This window comes from Amblyraja radiata, chromosome 4 (assembly GCF_010909765.2).
Source record: "Amblyraja radiata isolate CabotCenter1 chromosome 4, sAmbRad1.1.pri, whole genome shotgun sequence".
Taxonomy (NCBI): domain Eukaryota; kingdom Metazoa; phylum Chordata; class Chondrichthyes; order Rajiformes; family Rajidae; genus Amblyraja; species Amblyraja radiata.
In genome coordinates this window covers 50,253,785-50,267,289 of record NC_045959.1, presented here as the reverse complement: position 1 = coordinate 50,267,289, position 13,505 = coordinate 50,253,785, and the positions used below count along the sequence as shown (strand labels likewise).

At 44.6% G+C, this 13,505-nt stretch overlaps 1 protein-coding gene across 6 annotated transcripts in view; it reads left to right on the top strand.

The window, feature by feature from the left end:
• piezo2 (piezo type mechanosensitive ion channel component 2) overlaps nt 1-13,505 on the top strand; it is a 499,687-nt gene that overhangs the window by 202,300 nt on the left and 283,882 nt on the right. The window lies entirely within an intron of this gene.

The following is a 13,505-nucleotide window of genomic DNA, read 5'->3' as shown; positions in this document are numbered from 1 at the left end:
CCAATGAACTGGCCTCAACTACCTTCTGTGGCAGGGAATTCCAGAGATTCACCACACTCTGTGCGAAAAATGTTTTCCTCATCTCGGTCCTAAAAGATTTCCCCTTATCCTTAAACTGTGACCCCTTGTTCTGGACTTCCCCAACATCGGGAACAATCTTCCTGCATCTAGCCTGTCCAACCCCTTAAGAATTTTGTAAGTAGCTATAAGATCCCCCCTCAATCTTCTAAATTCTAGCGAGTACAAGCCAAGTCTATCCAGTCTTTCTTCATATGAAAGTCCTGACATCCCAGGAATCAGTCTGGTGAACCTTCTCTGTACTCCCTCTATGGCAAGAATGTCTTTCCTCAGATTTGGAGACCAAAACTGTACACAATACTCCAGGTGTGGTCTCACCAATACCCTGTACAACTGCAGTAGAACCTCCCTGCTCCTATACTCAAATCCTTTTGGCCCTTAATTCCACCCAAATATTTATGATTTGTGAGGTCCAAATTCTGCAGTGAAATGCACCCTGGGTCTATTTTAGCAGTTTGCTGCCACAGTGTATAATAACCCATGTGCAACAATGCGGTGAATGCAAAATGGCAGACTCTTTCAGCAAAGGAACCACTGCACATGACAAAATTATGTGCAGTTAATAAAACATTAAAAACCATTTGGGCTAGATAAGCACATAGCGAAACAAGGAACTGGAAATGTGAGTTTAACAAAGAAGACATAGAATGCTGGAGTAACTCAGCGGGTCAGACAGCATCTCTGAAGAATATGGATAGGCGATGTTTCGGGTTGGGACCCTTCCTCAGATTGATTGTGGGGGGGAGGGGAGGAAGGGGGAGGGAGGAAGAAAGCTGCGTCCACAATTCTCTGCAATTTCTTGCCGTCTAGCATGGAGCTGTTCCCAAACCAAAGTGTGATGCATTCTGATCAAATACTTCAGCAGCGCATCTGTAGAAGTTGGTGAGAGAGTTTTATGCATCTGTGCTGGGAATGGAGGGGTACGTAGGCAGTTTATCTTGTCATTATGTTCGCCTCAGACAATCAGCATAAAAAATTAAACATATCCAGGAGTCTAATCAGCTAAATATTGATCAAAACTCAGCTATCATCATCAAATAAACGCTACTGGAATAAATTGAAAGAAATTTACAAATATGGAAGAAAAATCCACTGCCATATTAAGAGCAACAATGAGTGGCAAAACATTAATGCTTCGATTATTCAAGACTTTGGTGGTGTCAAACTAACAGATATTCCAGACGATTGGATTTTATTCCTATTAATAAACCAACAACATTGTAAATAACCTTTTTTAGGATGAGGTTTAGGTTTATTATTGTCATGTGTACTGGGGTATGGTGAATGCTTCCGATCAGATCAGGTAGTACTATATTTAAATGCAAACAAGTCAAACTCAAGTACAATAGGTAGAACAAAGGGGAGGATACAGAGTGCAGAATATAGTTCTCAGCATTGTAGCGCTTCAGTTACAAAGACCGTTATATCGTTAAGGGGCTGTCCCACTTGGGCGGCCTAATCCACGAGTCCAGAAGAGTGTCTTCGACCTTCAAGCTCGAGGGCACTCGCCTGGAAAGCCTCGAGCTGGATCGACCGTCCGCGTTGAAACGGCGGGCTGGATCGACCGACCACACACACACACACACACACACACACACACACACACACACACACACACACACACACACACACACACACACACACACACACACACACACACACACACACACACACACACATCGTGAAGGTGGGGGCCAGGGAAAGCGGGGGAGCGCTGTCTGTGCGATGAAAAGGAAGGTAAACGGCTTCCACAGTGTACGGTAAGTCCCTTGGAGAGCGCGGGGGGGGGAGGAGGGATGGGAGAGAAAGGGAGAGATGGGGGAGAGAAGGGGTGGGATGGGGAGAGAAGGAGAGAGAAGGAGAGAGAAGGGGAGAGAAGGGGCCGGAGTAGGGGGGGAGAAGAAGTGGTGACACTTTTAGGAAGTATAATAATAAAGTTTAGCGGGCATTTTACCTGCCGGTAGGTCTTCCTAGGGCCTGAAACTCCAATGAGCCAATCAAAATGGCCGGTCAGCGAAGGAGATTGCCTCTGGCTGCCCTCGACTGCATGTAAGTAAATAGCGACCCCACTTGAGTTACCACGAGTTAAAAGGAACCATGCCGACCAAATTTTACTCACGGAACATGCTGAAAAATGTTCCGCAACCTAGTTGAGGCCACGAGTATTCGGGAACTTCCCTCGAGCATGAAGGAGAGTACCAGCGACCTCAAAGGGCCTCATAGGACCATATGTCGACCATTCTGCGAGTTTCAAGGTCGAAGACACTCTTCTAAACTCACAGATTAGGTCGCCCAAGTGGGACAGCCCCTTAAGAGAGCTTAGACACAAAGTGCTGGAGGAACTCAACGGGTCAGGCAGCATCTCTGGAGCAAAGGAACTGGTGACGTTTCGGTATGGAACCATTCTTCAGACATATAAATGTATAGAATGCTGAGGTAAGTTATAGGTAACTTCTGCAAACACTTTCCAGCCCCCCCCCCCCCCCCCTCTCCCCCTCCCCTCAACACCTCCCCCTTTATTTCCCCTCCCTCCTGTCTCCCTTCTCTGGAACCCTGGCTGTTGTTGCACTAGTTTCTCCCCTCCCCTCCCCCACAGTCACCCTCCCCTCCCCCACCCCCACCCCAAAGCTCCTTCAACTAGCCTCACAGTTCATAACTATGCATTTCCTCTGGGCTCCCACCTGCTTCTATCTCCAGACTTTGTCCAACAACCTAGCTATCAGGGAGCCCCCTCACCTGAGGTCATCTGTTGCCTGCCGTGATTTGTCTGGCCCCCTCTTCTCTCTTCCAAGTTTATTTCTTGTCCTGCCCCCCCCCCCCTCCCCCTTCCCTGCAATCAGTCTGAAGAAGGGTCCCGACCCGAATCGTTACAAGTTCATTTTCTCCAGAGATGCTGCCTGACCTGCTGAGTTACTCCAGCTTGTTGTGTCTATCTTTGTTCCAGTAAATTAAGTGAGTCTAAAGGTAATGTGCAAATCACAACCAGGTGAGACGGAAGAAACAGGGATCTGCATGTCCATTTTGTAAAAATAAAAAGGCCACAAAGTGCTTGAGTAAGATTAGATTAGATTAGATTATTTAATGACCACACAGTCAAGCTGGTGGAATTCAGGTTCAGTACAGGATGTTACAAGGTAGGCTGATTCCCGTCAAACATAACATAAAACACAACATCATACAATATACAGTACATGCATGGGGAGGATATGTGCTGTTATCATAGTGTGTTCAGAATTCGGATTGCGTGTGGGTAAGAACTGTTTTTAAATCGAGATGTCTTGGCGGGCAGTGAGCTGTAGCGCCTTCCTGATGGCAACAGGTGGAAGATGTGGTGAGCTGGGTGGGAGGGATCAGAGATGATTTTCTTCACCCTTGACACGGATCGTTTGTGATGGAGTGATTCTATTGATGGAAGGGGAGTGCTGATGATTTTGGATGCTTTGTTAACTATGCGCTGTAATTTATTACGGGAGTGAGTGTCTAAACTGCTGAACCAGACTGTAATTGATGAAGTGAGCATGCTTTGGATGTTGGCACAGTGGGTCAGACAGCATCTCTGGAGAACATGGGTAGGTGCCCTCTCCAGAGGTGCTGCCTGACCCACTGAGTTACTCCAACACTTTTTTCAGGTGAGAAGGATTTTCAAACAATGGACGGCTCAGTGGCACAATGGTAGAGTTGCTGTCTCACAGTGCCAGAGACCTGGGTTCCATCCTGACTACGGTACTGTGTGTACTGAGTTTATACCTTCTCCCCGTGAGTTGCGTGGGTTTTCTCCGGGTGCTCCGGTTTCCTCCCACACCCCAAAGACGTACAGGTTTGTAGGTCAATTAGCTTCAGTGTAAATTGTCCCCTAGTGTGTGGGATAGTGCGAGTGAAACAAGGTGATCGCTGGTTGGCATGGACTCAATGGGCCGAAGGGCCTGATTTGCACGCTGCATCTCTAAAGTCTAAAGGAATAACAGATTGTCAGTTACCAATTTCAGTCTTTGGCATCCATAATCTGAGAATGAGTTCATTTTAAAAAAAAAGTTGTTCCCAGGAACAATGCCCAAAGGTGATAAAACTATAGAAATTTACAATGTAGAAAGAAGCCAGCTGGACCATCATAGTCTTGCCAGCTGAAAGCTCACAGTCCATGCCCTCGTTCCACTCACGTTTTAAATATGATGAGAATGTTTGCCTCCAGTCTGTTCTTGATACCTGCCAGACTTCTGTGCAAAAGACATTTCTTCAACTTCTCTTTAATCCTTGCATCATAAATCTGTAAGCAGGTCATCAAACAAAGTACTGCAAATACTGGAAATCTGCCAAAAAAACAGAAAATGCTACCAATACTCAGCAGGTCAGACAGCATCTGTGGAGAGAGAAACAAAGCTAACAGCAAAAGACCTGTTGGTTTAGCAAAGGTCACAAGCACCAAGGGACAGTAAAATTCATTTTCGTATATATTTCAGTACCTATCACTCCACATAAGCACTTAGATACATCTTATATTGTAAGTCGGGTTTGTAAGTTGATCGACCTCCGTAAATTGCCGCAAGTGTGTAAGGATGATAAAGTGGGATAACATTGAAGTTATGTGAAAGTAGACATAAAATGCTGGTGGACATAAAACACAGAAGGTCGGGCAGCATCTCAGGAGGAAAGCAAAAGGTGACATTTCGGGTCAGAACCCTTCTTCAGACTGAAAGATAGTGACGGCCAGAACAAAACAGGTCCAGCAACAGTTGACCTCAGGAAGGGTAGAGTCCATAATGGCCCATTGTTTGCTGGGGAAGATATGTTAATGATAGGGATACAAGGATGTGAACAATGGAACTAGTAGAATAACTAGAGTGAGAGAGGGGGAGAGAGGGTGAGGGGGGGGAAGAAATACAGGAGTTACTTGAATTTAGAGAAATCAGCATTCATACTGTGTGAATGGTGAACTATGTGAATGGGTGATTGATGGTCAGCATGGACTTGGTAGGCCGAAAGGTATGTTTCCATGCTGTATCTCTAAACTAAACTAAATTAAACTCAATTCAACTCGCCTTTTCCCTCCATAGAGATTTCCTAACTTAAATCTATGCCTCCCTATTCCCCTAATTTTGATCTCACTCCTTTCTATTCACTCCGTGTAGGACTATCAGAGGTATATAACGTGAGGAGCCAGATTTGGCAATATAACCTCAACAGCCTATGCTGCCATTCAATAAGATGAAGGTTGATCTAATCTTGGCCCCAGTTCCACTTGCCTGCCTGTTCTCCATAATCCTTGATTTCTCTGCAGTCCAAAATTCTGTCTATCACCGCCTTGAATGTATTCAATGATTCAGCCTCCACAGCTGTTTGAGGTAGCGGATCCAAACATTCACGCGATAAAGGAAATTCCTCCTCGTCTCCGTCTTAAACGGGCAACATTCTATCCTGCTCCCCCTCCTATCCCCAACATTCCTTCAACATCTAAAAGAGTGAGATACAGAACCACATCATGTTGAACCCATGCATCATGACAACATGGAAACACAAATGAGTGATATTGACAAGGCCGGAGCCACAATAATGACAAAATATTCACTCCATTGAGTTCCAGTGCATTTATATCAGTCTCACGTAGGAATGCACCATGAGAATTGAAGACTGCTACTGTTCTATATATTTTCGAGCTGTTTATTCTCACAGAAGTTCTGTCATCGATAGCCACACAATCCAAAACATCTGCTTTTTATTTCGCATTTCTCGCACAAGTGATTTATTTTTTCTGCCACCACGGCATATTTTTACGATTATTGCCTGAAATGATGGACAATGTCCTAGACGTTATATTACTTTGCTGCCTTTCTCTGCCTTTGTATTGCGTGCCAGGGAAACTGCTCTGTTGATGGAAGCAATCCAGGGTAAATTGGTAGATGGCTGGACTTTTGGGGGAGAGGTGGGGGGGGGGGGGGCGGGGGGGTTGGGTGGTGGGAGGGAAGGGGGAAGTAGGGTGCCCAAGTCTGAATTCGGGCAAACAATACAGAGACCACCTCGAATGTCAACATCATCTCTACCTATCACTGGCAGTGGTATATTTGCAAGCACCGCAAAGCAAACCGTGGGCACTTTACAACCCAGTGGTATGAATGTTGATTTCTCTAACCCAGTAATCCTTGCTTTCCTTCTATCTCCGTCACTCACCTACCTTATCCCTCCAACTAGTTTTGCCGTACTCCTAATTAATTTCACTGTTTGTATGCCTCGTTGTCACCTTCCCCTCAGCCAACAGTGAACCATTCTACATTTCCTGATCATCATTTGCTTTGATCTGTCATTTATACACCTTCCCCTTCCACATCTAGTTTCCCCCTCTCCTGACTCTCAGCCTGAAGAAGGGTCTCGACCCGAAACGTCACCCATTCCTTCTCTCCAGAGATGCTGCCTGGCCCGATGAGTTAATCCTGCATTTTGCATCTAACCTTGGGTGTAAACGAGAGAGAGAGAGAGAGAGAGAGAGAGAGAGAGAGAGAGAGAGAGAGAGAGAGAGAGAGAGAGAGAGAGAGAGAGAGAGAGAGAGAGAGAGAGAGAGAGAGAGAGAGATCGTTCTACAATTGTTTTATTTTGGCAGAGCTCTCAGCTTTGTTGGCTCTTTGGTTATGTGAAAAATGTAGCCGGCAATTTTTTGCTGGCAAGAGGAAAGCGCTGAGCATGTGTGCAAGCACTCCAAGGCTCCGCTGTGCTTTGATTAGTGAGGAATAAGGAGCCAGCAGTAATATTCAATACAGCCAGATTCATATCATCTTGAGTAGGTACTGGCCCACACCAATACCCACATTGAAACTGGAGCAAAGAAAATGTGCATGCTAAGCTAACTTTATTTAAATGTCTGTCAGGGTACGGTCATAAAATTACTGACAGATGTGAGATGTTGATATTGCTTATTGCACTCTACAACTGCTACATCCATCACACAGACTATTTCCCATTTCTCAGAAACAAGTTGTGTTTTAAAAATTGATTGTTCATTATTAATTATTAACCTTTAGACTGCTGACAAGGGTTAGGAAATTTCAGATGGCCAAAGTTTACAGCTTCCTCTCTCAGTTTACTTGTCAAACACCACATCACTGTGGCTCAGCTGGTAGAGCTACTGCCTGATGGTGCCAGAGTCCCGGGTTCAATGGTCACATCGGGTGCACTCTGTGTGGGGTTTGCACGTCCTCCCTACGACCACTTGGGTTTACTCTGGGTGCTCCGGTTTCCTCCCACATCTCAAAAACGTGCAGGTTTTAGATGAATTGGCTGGTAAATTGTTTCTTGCGTGTTGGGTGTGGATGAGAAAATGAGATATCATGGAACTAGTGTGAAAGGGTGATCGATGTTTAGCACAAACTCGGTGGGCCAATGGGCCTCTTTCCATGCTGTATCTTTAAACTAAAATTAAATTGTGTTTCAAAAAATTGATTATTCATTATTAATCCTAACCTTAAGAAAGCTGGGAAATTCCAAGTAGCTATGATTTACAACTTCCTAAATTTCCTTGCCAAACACCATAGCACAGTATGGGCCACTGCCGCACACCACCAGAGTCTTTAGAGACTCAGCACGGAAACAGGCCCTTCAGCCCACCGTCCATGTCGAGCAATGATCCCCGCACAATAATAGTCCTGTCCCACGGTACGAGTTCATTCCAAGAGCTCTCCCGAGTTTGCCCTGATTCGAACTCGGAGATTTACGGTAATGGCCATTCGTCGGTACTCGGGGCTATAGTGGACAATTTTCAACATGTTGAAAAATCTTCACGAGTCTTCCCTTGCTTACCTGCTGTTAGCAAATCTTCCCGAATACCTGCCGTTAGCGTTACGAGCCGCTATTAGCGTCCCTGGGCTCCGACGTACCCGCTACATTCATTCTCCGTGCTTACCACGAGTTTGATTTTTTTTAAACTCAGGAGAGCTCTTGGAATTAACTCGTGACAGGGCTTTTGGAATTAACTCGGGACAGGGCTTTAACACTATCCTACACTCCAGGGACAATTTTACCGAAACCAATTAACCTGCAAACCCTTGCATCTTTGGAGTGTGAGAGAAACCACCCCGGAACACCAACGCAATAACAGGGAGAACGTACAAACTCTGTACAGACAGCATCCGTAGCCAGGATCGAACCCAAAGACGTGTGAGTTTGTCGGGTTAATTGGCCTCTGCAAATTGCCGCTAATGTGTAGGCAGTGGATGGAAAAGTGGGATGACGTAGATCTAGTGTGAATGGGAGATCGATGGTTTGCATGGACTCGGCTGGCAGAAGGACTTGTTTTCATGCCGTACCCTCTGAACTAAACTAAAGACTGATCTTTTACCTCAGCACTGCTTTACTGTCTTAATACCATATCCCTTGATTTGCTTTAAGCAAAAATCTATCCATGGTCGATGGGACTCTGTGGGCTGAAGTGTTTGTATCCATGTTGTCTCTCCAAACTAAAACTGAACTAAACTAAGGCCCTGTCGACTCAATTAGATGGCAGGAAAAGATGCCAGTCCAGATGTATCCTCTGTGTCCTGGCCAGTACTTTCCCTCAATCAACATGAATTAAAAACAGATGCTCTTGTCTTTGCCAAACCCATTCTGGCTCAAGCTTGTTGTGTACAGATTAGTTTGCAAAGTTGAAAATCAAAAATAAAAATTGCAGGTGCTGGAAATCTGAAATAAAAACAGAAAATACTGGAAACGCTCAATAGGTAAGGCAGCATCCGTGGAACAAAAACAGAATTAATGTTTCAGATCAATAGACAATTGACAATAGACAATAGGTGCTGGAGTAGGACATACGTAATTCAATGTAATCATGGCATCCCCAATCAGTACCCTGTTCCTGCCTTCTCCCCATACCCCCTGACTTCGCTATCTTCAAGAGTCCTATCTAGCTCTCTCTTGAAAGTTTCCAGAGAACCGCCCACCACTGCCCTCTGAGGCAGAGAATTCCACCGACTCACATCTCTCAGTGTGAAAAACAGTGTGATCAACCTCTTCTGAACCCTCTCTAAAGCCTCCACACCCTTACTGCAATGGGATGACCAAAATTGCAACCGAAAATCCAAATGTGGCCTGACCAAAGTTTTTTAAAGCTGCAACATGATATCCTGACTCTTGTGTAGGAAGGAATGGCAGATGTTGGTTTCAACCAAAGATAGACACAACATGCCGGAGTAACTCAGCAGGACAGGCAGCATCTCTGGAGAGAAAGAATGGGTGATGTTTTGGGTCGAGACCCCACTGAAGAAGGATCCCGCTGTCCTGCTGAGTTACTCATATCCCTTGATTTGGCAAGGAAATTTAGGAAGTAGGCTGCAAACCATATCCACTTGGAATTTCATGGAATTCTTAAGGTTGAGATTAATAATGAATAATCAATTTTTTGACACACATTTGGAGTTACTCCAACATTTTGTGTCTACATCCTAACTTGTTTTCCATGCCCCAAGCAATGAAGGCAAGCATTCCATACACTTACTCTAATACTCTATCTACCTGTTATGCCAATTTCAAGGAGTTGTTGATTTGGATCCCAAGATCACTCTGTACCTCAATGTCATTAATGGTCCTGCCATTAACTGCATACTTTCCCCACACATTTGACCTCCCAAAGTGCAATACCTCACACTTGCTCAGATTAAAGTCCATCTGCCATTTTTCTAGTCATCTCTTTCCTGTGATATGTGTAGGAAGGAACTGCAGATGCTGGTTTATACCGAAGATAGACGCAAAATGCTAGAGTAACTCAGTGGATCAGGAAGCATCTCTTGAGAAAAGGAATAGGTGACGTTTTGGATCGGAACCCATCTTCAGACTTCTTTGATTGTCTTCTTCACTGTCTGCATCTTCATCAATTTTTGTGTTCTCTGCAAACTTGCTAACCAACCAGTATACATTTTTGTCCAAATTATTTATATATATAAATAAATATATATTGATATATATATATTGCAACTGCAGAGGTCCCAGCAGCGATCCCTGCAGAACACCACTGATCATAGACCTCCAGCCAGAATAACCCACTTCCACCACTGTCCACTGTCTTGTGTGGGTAAAGGGCCTGTCCCACTTTCACGACCTAATTCACGACCTTTTTTACTTGTGGACATTTTTCATCATGTTGAAAAAACGCCCCGACCTGCTTGATGCCACGAGTACCTACGACTAGCATCACGACCTGCTACGACCTACCTACGACCTTCTACGACCTCGTGATGACCATGCTGCAAGTATGAGTCAAGGGCAAACTCGGCAGAGGTCGTGAATTAGGTCGTGAAAGTGGGACAGGCCCTTAAGACAAATCTGAATCCAAAGTACCAAGCCAGCATGGATCCCATGTATCTTAATCTTCTCGATCAGCCAGCCATGAAGGAACTTGTTAAATGCCTTACTGAAGGACAACATCCACAGCCGCCATAAAAATAAAAAGGTCAGCAGGTCAGGCAGCACCTCTGGAGAAAAAGGATGGGTGATGTTTTGGGGCGGGACTCTTCTTCGGATTGAACCCTTCACCAGTCTGAAGAAGGGTCCCAACACGAAACATCACCCATGCCTGACCTGCTGAGTTACTCCAGCACATTGTGTTCATCTTCCCATATGTCAGTTGTGGACTAGCCCTATAATTGCTGTTCCCAATCTATTCTCCCAAGTTCCCACAATAATAGGTAGACAAAAATGCTGGAGGAACTCAGCGGGTGAGGCAGCATCTATGGAGCGAAGGAAATAGTCAATGTTTCGGGTCGAAACCCTTCTTCAGACCACTTTCCCACTTAATAATGTTATATTTTATATTTTCCCCCAAGGTCTAGACTATTCTTACTCAGAACTATTTTAAAACTCTATGAGATTAAGTAGGGTACTGCACTTAATAGGTTGACAGAATAGCTGCTGCAGTGTTCCCTCTGGCCGAGATGTCCAGAAGGATGGCATGGTGGCACAGTGGTGGACTTGCTGCCTTACAGCACCAGAGTCCCGTGTTCAATTCTGACTATGGGTGCTGTCTGCATGGAGTTTGTACGTTGTCCCCGTGACCTGCATGAGTCTTCTCCGGGAAAAGGATTCAAAGAAGTTGGGGTGCCACAGAGGCATAGCGGTAGAGTTGCTACCTTACAGCACCAGGGACCCTGGTTCGATCCTGACTACGAATGCTGTGTGTATGCAGTTTGTACGTTCTCCCTGTGACTGTGTGGGTTTTCTCCAGGTGCTTCAGTTTCATTCTACACTCCAAAGATGTACAGGTGTGTAGGTTAACTGGCCTTGGTAAAATTGTAAATTGTGCCTAATGTGTGGGATAGTGTTAGTGTATGGGTGATAGCTGGTCGGCGCAGACTCGGTGGTCCGAAGGGCCTGCTTCCGCACTGTATCTCTAAAGTCTAAATAAGTAGGCCAGTATAATTGATCAGATTACTCTGAGAGCCGGCATAGATCAGATGGGCCAAATGGCCTCCTTCTCTGTCTTGATAAAATATACTACCACAAATTGTTAAATGATTAAAGGAAATCAACCCTAAATAGGTGAAAATCTGAAATCAGATTTCTCAATCCAGGGAAACTCAGCAGTTTCCTGTTGAAATAATTGTACATTATTTAAAAAATAATTTTGTTACCCTGTCTGGCTGCATTCAAGTCTGCGAAGGTAGCATTTGTGTGAGACATACTTACAACTAAATTGATATTTACTATACGCTTTCGAATGGAACGTAGATGGATGTAAAATAATAAAATAAAATGTATCAATAACTTGCCTTCCTATTTGGAGGGTAAAAAATTACAGATAATTTTAATGCAGCTGTGAAAACATCTCCTGGCTCCACTGGTAACACACAACCCAAAAACTCAATGCAGAAACGATGGTTGACATTTCAGTGCAAGACTGTATCATCAAAGAGGAAACTGTGCAATAAATGTCATATTTGATTCTGCTGGCAGTATTCTAAGAATAATTTTGGCCTGATTTACTGCCCAACATTCCTCTCTTAAATACCAGCCAAAACATGGGCCATTTTCTGAAAGAAAGATTTATGTTTATATAGCAACTTTCATGACCTCAGCTTGTTCAAAGTGCTTCGTTGGTTAGCAAGCTCCGTAGAATATTCTTAAAGGAGATGTGGAAGGTGTCACATTAACTCAATTTGTTCTTTAACTAATTTTTCTTTTGAATGATCTTAAAATGTTGAAGTAATATGTTGTCGGAAATCACTTTCTATTTCAATGTGTTCTGTCATTGCTGTGTTGTTACTGATGTATCATCAGGCCAGCAGTCCTCTGGGATATTATCCAATTTGATAACCTTGATATGTCAGTCCAAGCAAGTATAGAAATAGCAGTTCAACTGTGGAAATCATCTTCTCTCGTTATTCCAGATTCAGGGACAGTTTCTTCCCAGCTGTTATCAGGCAACTGAACCGTCCTCCCACCATCCAGCGATGAATTGCCACTTTCATTTCACTGCACATCTCGTATGTGTGTGTGACAAATAAACATGACTTGACTTGACTTGACAAGCGGTCCTGATCTCCCATCTACCTCATTGGAGACTCTCATATTATCTTTAATCGGACTTTACTGAACTTTATCTTGCATTAAACGTTATTCCCTATATCCTGTATCTGTACAGTGTGGACGGCTCGATAGTAATCATGCATAGTCTTTCTGGATAGCACGTAACAAAAAAGCTTTCCTCCCACACTCCAAACATGTACAGGTTTGAACTGTAGGTTAATTGGCTTTGGTAAAATTGTGAATCGTCTCTAGGTTGGAGAATAGTGTTAGTGTATAGGGTGATTGTTGGTTGGCATAGACTCAAAGGGCCTGTTTCAGTGCTGTATCTCTAAAGTCTAAAGAAGTCTTCCATATTTAGCCAGAGGTTAGGTTAGTTCAGTTTAGTTTAGTTTATTGTCATGTGTACCGAGGTACAGTGGAAGCATGTTTTTATGTTACGTACTATCCAGTCAGTGGAAAGACGATACATGATTATAATCAAGCCGCCTACAGTTAACAGATACAGGACAACGGGAATAACGTTTAGTGCAAGATAGAGTCCAGTAAAGTCTGATTAAATGTGTTGGAATTACAGGTGCTTCTTTATACTGAAGCTGGACAGAAGGTGCTGGAGTTAAGGGCCTGTCCCACCAGCATGCGATTGCATGCGTCTAGCGCGACCAAACGTGGTCGCTTGAGGCGTACGGCCGTGCGGGGCCGTTCCCACTTCGAACCGCGGAGGCGTATGGAGTTGTGCGGGGCTGGTCCCGACATCATACTCACCAATCAGCTGGGCAGGAGGTGGGCCGACTGAATTTGGACGTCGCACGACGTCGGCTTCAAGACGCTGCATATGACGTCAAGACGCCGCATACGCCGTCGAGGCGCTGTGTACAGCCTCAATGGGCCTGCGGGCTGACAGGCCATTGGCGCGCGGAATTTTCGGACAGTGC